Genomic DNA, 7,928 nt, shown 5'->3' on the forward strand with positions numbered 1-7,928 from the left:
TTTATATGCATTGGTGTGAGGGTATCAGATTTCTTGGAACTGGAGTTACAGATAGCTATGAGCTGCCATATGGGTGCTAGGAATTGAACCCATGTCCTTTGCAACAGCAGACAGTATTCTTAACCACTAAGCCATCTCTCCATCTCCAGATTTTGATATTTTAATAAGTGGTTCCTATGTCACTGACATGGGCTGTAGGAGCAGAGAGGGACGAGTCATCTTCCATATTATCTTGGGAAATTCTATGGGAAATTAATTTAAAAGAGAGAATTGACTTGTGTGTAGATAGATGGATGATACCATAATGTATTTATCCCTCAAGAGCCTTTGGCAAACTATATCCATCCATTCTGGTTTGCTAAAAACAAAGGAACAAAACCAAAATAGATTATTGGTATTTGCTGCTTAGTGCTGGCTGGGATAAAGTTAGGATGAGCTATTTCAAGATGTACTAGTTTATGGCCTGGCTCTTTTATATTTTCAAGATGGTAATGATAATTATTAAACTTAGTGGTTTATATTTCTACACATCTGTCAGGCATATAGTGACTGAAGTTGATAGAAGCATGTTTAATATCATGTGGTAGAATTGAGAGCTTTTTAAGGATGGATACATAAGGAAAACATTCAATTAGGAGTTACAAAATTGTTGTAAAAGAAACCATGGGCCAATATTTGACAAGTATAAATATACAAACTTTATAAACACTAATGACACTGTTGAAGTCACAGTGCTGACAAACATGGAGGCAAAGATAAAAAGATATGGTTTTGCTGTTGTTTTTGTCCTTTTTTTTTTTTTTTTGAGAGTTTTCCTAAGTAAATCAGGGTAGTTTTGAACATTATTCTGCCTCAGTCTCTTTAGGGCTGATGTTACCAGTGTGTTTCATTATTGTCTCAAATATTTTACAGACATCTGAAAAATTTCTCTATTTTATTGATTCTTTTACGAAGGTAACCTTAGGCAAAGACTCACCCAGACCTCCATCATTGTATTCCAACCTGAGGATGGAGAGCAACGCCTCAGCCTTTTTATTCCATTTCTCTATCTCTAGGAACTCATCTTTGATATTTCTGGACCCAGGGACCAGTCTTGTCAGGGACAGAAGGAAAGTGGAGGACCCAAAGCTCACACAGCTGCTCAACTACTACCTGGCTTAGTCAGAGAGAGACTTCAGTGTTAGAGAAAATCTCCGTGGCACAGCTAAGGGGATCAAAGATCTTACCTCCGTGCACTCACCTGGACCTCTGTGGTGCAGACAGGCTCGGGAGCAGCTCTGGGAAGGTGACATTTGCCAGGTCGTATTTGTACTGTCTGGGTCTGTGGGGCTCTTGGCTGCCATCAGGTGTTGTGGATTTCAAGTTTCTTGTCACAGTGTCAGGGGAAGGAAGGTCTCTGCAGGGCCTCAGTCTCTGAAGAATAGCTCCCCTCTGTCCCCACAGTTACTACATCTGTTTTGCTTGGAAGTTATTTAAGTTTAATTAGGGTTTAATTATTTTGAAAGGAAGGATGTGAGGTGAGAAAATGAACAACTAACCAAGTTTCTCCAGAGTGGTTTTCACCTTCGTAAAGTGCCAGGCTGTGACCTGGCAGGGGCCAGGATTCTGAGACACATACCAAGTCTTTTTTTTTTTTTTTTTTTATCTCTTTCTTAAACACCTTGTTAAACAGAATTAACACAAATGGTTCTCAGAACCTGTGATTTTCCTTCAGTTCTTGTGTCAATATATCTTCCAGCTTTTTTTTTTTTTTTTTTTTTTTTGTACAAAATGAATGCGCATACAATCGAGTGGGTCTCTGGTTTTAGTGCCTTCTTTTTCAATCTTTTCCTTCTGTTGGGTTGTTGTATCCAAGATGGATGTGATACTTTTGTTTTATTTTATTATATTTTGTTATAGTTTTAAAATGAATGAATGAACAAATGACCTAAAAGCTAACCAAAAGCTTTTCTTTCTTATCTAGCCCAGCAAGATGCCCAAGGGGAAAAAGGTGGCCTTGGCCCCCACCACTGTGAAGAAATAGGAGGACAAAAATGTGGTCAATCCTTAGTTTGAGGAAAAGCCCAAGAACTTCAGCATTGGGCAGGATATCCAGCCCAAAAGAGATCTCACACACTTCATCAGATGGCCCTGTTACATTAGGCCACAGCAGCAAAGGGTCATCTTCCATAGGCAGCTCAAAGTACCTCCTGCCATTAACCAGTTCACCCAGGCCTGGACCAGACAAACAGCAAACCAGATGCTTAAGCTTTCCCACAGGTACAGGCCAGAGACAAAGCAGGAGAAGAAGAGAGGCTACTGGCCCGTGCTGAGAAGAAAGCTTCCGAAAAAGGAGATGTCCCAAAAACGAGACCGCCTGTCCTTCGAGCAGGGGTCAATAGAGTCTCCACCTTGGTGGAGAACAAGAAGGCTCAGCTGGCTGTGATTGCCCATGAAGTAGACCCTATTGAGCTGGTGGTTTTCCTACCTGCCCTGTGCAGAACGATGGGCGTCCCCTACTGCATCATCAAGGGAAAGGCCAGGCCGGGGTGGTTGGCCCACAGGAAGACTGGCACCACTGTTGCCTTCACACAGGTTAACTCAGAAGACAAGGGTGCTCTGGCTAAGCTGGTGGAAGCTATTAGGACCAATTACAACAACAGATAAGGTGAGATCTGCCACCACTGGGGAGGCCATGTCCTGGGCCCTAAATCTGTAGCTTACATTGCCAAGCTGGAAAAGGCAAAGGCTGAAGAACTTGCCACTAAACTGGGTTAAATGTACATTGCTAAGTTTTCTGTACATAAATATAATTACAAAAAAAAAAAAAGCTAACCACAAAAGTGGTCTTCAATCTTTATTCTAAAACATTAAGAACCTAGTTTACCTCATCAAAGATCAGTATTTCAGAGACCCACAGCCTGGTCCATCTCTTGCTTTATTCTGGAGAGTTTCAGCACTTGGAGCAGGGAAGGAGTGCAGGCAGCCTTAGCTCCACTCCAGACACAGTACTCAGCTGCAGAGAGAGCTGTTCAACCCCACTCCTTGCAAGAACTGTTTGAGTTTCCCCGCTTATCTTGGGAAGGGATTGCAGTAAAATGATGCAGATCTTTGGTGAGCAGCCCTTCATGGTCCTCCCTTCCTTCAGGAGTGCCACTCACACAGCTCAGGGCAAATAGTAGCCTCCTTGGGATGACTGCAGTGCAGGGTGCTGAGGACTGAGGTGCTTTCGGAACCTTTTGGATCCTCCTGGGCCCAAGGCTGTGGTACTAACACTTTGCAAGCACAGCATCAGGTACAAATAAGAAACTTCTTGATATAACACTTAAACCACTATGAATTTTGATAAACTTTACCAAATCCATCTGCGTGCTTCCAGTTATGGTAGTGATAAAACCAATTTTACATATCCTAATTAAAGCCATTTTCTCAGTGCTGGAGAGATGCCTCAGCCATGAAGAGCACTGGTTGGCTTTCAGAGGTCGAAGATTCAGCTCCTAGCCACCACATTTTCATTCATAATCCACTGCTCCAGTCCATCAAACTCTGAAAGATGACATCACAGAGTCCCAAGAGAGAGAAAGTGCCATTGGTTATATGTCTTCATGGCAGCATATAGCAATGGTTTTTAATTTTTTTACTCTGTTTATGTGTTAAAAGTCCATTTTAAATATTATGCCTTTTCTGTATATGAATTCCTGTGGGAGAATGAGTAGAAGGCAAAACAATCAAAATACAACCAAGTTCTGGATCCAAGTGATCCACACCTGCCTCCTGTAATTTCTTTTTTTATTAGAGACAATTTTCTTTCAGCCTCATCTGTTAATTTTCTTGGACTACTTAACTCCAAATTACTACATAAGGTTTGAAATAAATTACTTAGCTCTTGAGTACTTAATCTGACAGGGAGCCATAGCCATTCAATATTTCCCAGTAATTTTTGAAAGTCACCAAGAACTTGTATATGATTTCTGTTGATCTGATCTGTACATTTTGTGGTTGTATTCCCAGTAGACCTACCCTATATCCCAGATAATCAACAGAATCTCCTCCCTGTATATTTTTTAGGCACAATCAGCAATCCCAACAAAAGACAAAATTACTTTTTATTTCATTAAACATTTTCTTTGAGGTATCTATATATTAATCAGTCAGTAAGATGTCAGCCATACGATGTATGAGTAATACCTTTGAAGATTTAAGCAGCATCAGCTTAGTACTTCATGTCTTGATTATGTTTGGTTTTGTATTAGAAGTTTAGCACATCCTACATTTTTTTTTCCATGAAGGGACCATTGATAATTAGTTGTTTCTGCTATTTGGAAAAACAACAACAACAACAAAATTTTTTTTAAACAAAATCAAGCAGAGAAGCAAGAAAATGCTACGTTTTGGGCCAGCTGTGCTATTTCATGCTGCAGCATGAGAAAATCTTGTCCTTCATTCTTGGAACTGAGGTGTTGCTGTTCTGTGCAGGCAATCCCTCAGCAGAAAGAGCTGATCATCATCGGGCACGTGCAGTCTTCCTGAAAGATTTAATCCTGTAGTGTGGGTATGCTTGTGTGGGTGGTCTTGGCAGACCCTTTCTAATTAGCATGTCCTGAGAAAAGGCTCACCCTGTTGTCATCAGTTGCTTGCTTTGGCCACTGCCTTGCATTTGCCTTTTGTTTTGTTGTCCCTGCCATGGCTCATACTTTGCAGGGGACACAGCATAGGTCCCCAGCTGCCAAGGGCATATGCAGCATTTCCTCTGTTGTCTTGATGTGATCTTTGAGGGTGCAGCGTTGCTGGGTGGGAACCTGGAGTTGGCATGTTAATCCCTCTGCCTTTGCAACAGAGTCCTGGGGAGTGCAGGGCTGTTGGCAAGGGGGAAAAGTAGAAGAGGAAGCTTCAGAGGCGTGCTTTCTTGGTCATGGGTTTTGAAGTGGGACTGCCTTTTCCTAATCTAATTTTTTTTTCTTTTGATGTGAGGAGATATTTCTCAGGATAGAAAAGGAAAGGGCTATAAAGGGTTGTCCTGTGTTATATGGCTGATATCCACTTATTAGTGAGTGTATACCATGCCTATCTTTCTGTTTCTGGGTTACTACACTCAAGATGATCGCTTCTAGTTCCATTCATTTGCCTGAAAATTTCATGATTTCCTTTTTTTTAATAGCTGAGAAGTATTACATTAAGTAGATGTACCACAATTTCTGTATCCATTCCTCTGTTGAAGGACATCTAGGTTGTTTCCAGGTTCTGGCTATTACAAATAAAGCTGCAATGAACATGGCTGAGCAAATTTCCTTACTGAATGGTGGAGGATCTTTTGGGTATATGCTCAGGAGTGGTGTAGCTGGATCTTGAGGTAGTGTTATTCACAATTTTCTGAGAAAGCACCAGATTGATTTCCAAAGTGGTTGTACAAGTTTACGCTGCCACAAGCAATGGAGGAGGGTTACCCTTTCTCCACATCCTCTCCAGCATTTGTAGTCACTTGAGTGTTTGATCTTAGCCATTCTGATAGGTATAAGATGGAATCTCAGAATTGTTTTGATTTGCATTTCCCTGATGACTAAGGATGTTGAGCAATTCTTTAAGTGTTTCTCTACCATTCTATATCCTCTGTTGAGAATACTCTGCTTAGCACTGTACCCCAGTTTTTTATTTATTTATTTTTATTTCTAGTTACATTTTATTAACTTTGTGTCCCAGCTATACCTGCTCCCTCATTCCCTCCCAATCCCACCCTTCCTCTCTCAGCTCCTCCCTGCCCCTTTTCAAGCCTACTTATTGGGGAGGACCTCCTCCCCTTTCATCTGACCCTGTTTTATCAGGTATCTTCAGGACTGACTGCAAAGTCCTCCTCTGTGGCCTAGTAGGACTGCTCTTCCCTTGGGGGGTGGGGAGGTTAAAGAGCCTGCCATTGAGTTCCTGTCAGAAATAGTTCCTGTTTCCTTTACTATGGGAAACCAATTGGTTACTGAGCTACCACGGGCTTCATCCAAGCAGAGGTTCTAGGTTATATCCATATATGGTCCTTGGTAGAGTGTCAGTCTCAGAAAAGACCCCTGTGCCCAGATATATTTGGTCCTTGTGGAGCTCCTATTCTTTTCACTTCATACTAACTCCCTCTTCTTTTATATGATTCCCTGCACTCTGCCGAAGGTTTGGTTATGAGTCTTAGTATCTCCTTTTATACACTGCTAGGTAGAGTCTTTCAGAGGCCCTCTGCAGTAGGCTCCTGTCCTGTTACTTGTTTTCTCCTATGTCCAATGCCTATCCCATTTGTCTTTCTTTTTTTATTATTTTTTTTAATTTAACTTTTATTAATTACACTTTATTCATTTTGTATCCCCCCATAAGCCCCTCCCTCCTCCCCTCTCGGTCCCACCCTCCCCCCTTTTCTACATGCATAACCCTCCCCAAGTCCACTGATAGGGGAGGTCCTCCTCTCCTTCTTTATGATCTTAGTCTATCAGTTCTCATCAGAAGTGGCTGCATTGTCAGGGGTCTAGGTTATCTCCATGAATAGTCCTTGGTTGGAGTATGAGTCTCTGGGAAGTTCCCTGTGTTCAAATTTTCTTGTTATGTTGTTCTCCTTGTGGAGTTCCCATCCCCTCCAGCTCTTACTATTTCCCACTTCTTACATAAAATTCCATTCACTCTGCCTGACAGTTGGCCATCAGGCTCAGCATCTGCTTTGACAGTCTGCAGGGCAGAGGCTTTCAGAGGCCCCCTGTGGCAGGTTCCGAGGTTGTTTTCTGTTTTCTTCTTCTGGCTTTCAGAGGCTCTCTGTAGCAAGTTCCTAGGTTGTTTCCTGTTTTCTTTTTCTTCTGATGTCCATCCTCTTTGCCTTTCAGGATGGGGATTGAGCATTTTTAGTTAGGGTCCTCTCTTTTGCTTAGTTTGTTTAGATGTACAGATTTTAGTGGGTTTATTCTATGTTGTATGTTTATATGAGTGAGTATATACCGTGTGTGTCTTTTTGCTTCTGGAACAACTCACTCAGGATGATCCTTTCTAGGTCCCACCATTTACCTGCAAATTTCATGATTTCCTTTTTTTTTCATTGCAGAGTAATACTCCATTGTATAGATGTACCACAGTTTCTGCATCCGTTCTTCAGTTGAGGGGCATCTGGGCTGTTTCCAGCTTCTGGCTATTACAAATAAAGCTGCTATAAACATGGTTGAGCAAATGTCCTTTTTGTGTACTTGAGCCTCTTTTGAGTATATGCCTAGGAGTGGTATGGCTGGATCTTGAGGAAGCGCTATTCCGAGTTGTCTGAGAAAGCACCCAATTGATTTCCAGAGTGGTTGTACAAGTTTACATTCCCACCAGCAGTGGAGAAGGGTTCCCCTTTCTCCACAACCTCTCCAGCATGTGCTGTCACTTGAGTTTTTGATCTTGACCATTGTGATGGGTGTAAGGTGAAATCTCAGGGTTGTTTTGATTTGCATTTCCCTAATGGCTAATGACGTTGAGCATTTCTTTAAGTGCTTCTCTGCCATTCAATATTCCTCTATGGAGAATTCTCTGTTTAGCTCTGTTCCCTATTTTGTAAGTGGATTACTTGGTTTGCTGCTTTTCAGCTTCTTTAGTTCTTTATATATACTGGATATGAGTCCTCTGTCAGATAAAGGGTTGGTGATGATTCTTTCCCAATCTGTAGGCAGTCGTTTTGTTTTGATGACGGTGTCCTTTGCTTTACAGAAGCTTTTCAATTTCATGAGGTCCCATTTATTGATTGTTGCTCTTAGAGCCTGTGCTGTTGGTGTACTGTTTAGGAAGTTTTCTCCTGTACCAATGAGTTCTAGGGTATACCCCACTTTTTTTTTCTAGCCAATTTAATGTGTCTGGTTTTATGTTGAGGTCTTTGATCCACTTGGACTTCAGTTTTGTGTAGGGTGATAAGTATGGATCTATTTTCATTTTTCTACATGTAGACATCCCCATTTGTCTTT

General features: G+C 41.6%; 1 pseudogene; it reads left to right on the plus strand.

The window, feature by feature from the left end:
- Positions 1–1,972: 1,972 nt before the first annotated feature.
- LOC129668875 (60S ribosomal protein L7a-like) lies at positions 1,973–2,757 on the plus strand (annotated as a pseudogene).
- The last annotated feature ends 5,171 nt before the right edge of the window (positions 2,758–7,928 follow it).

The sequence above is a fragment of the Psammomys obesus genome, unplaced genomic scaffold (assembly GCF_907164565.1).
Source record: "Psammomys obesus unplaced genomic scaffold, mPsaObe1.curated_primary_1811, whole genome shotgun sequence".
Lineage (NCBI taxonomy): Eukaryota > Metazoa > Chordata > Mammalia > Rodentia > Muridae > Psammomys > Psammomys obesus.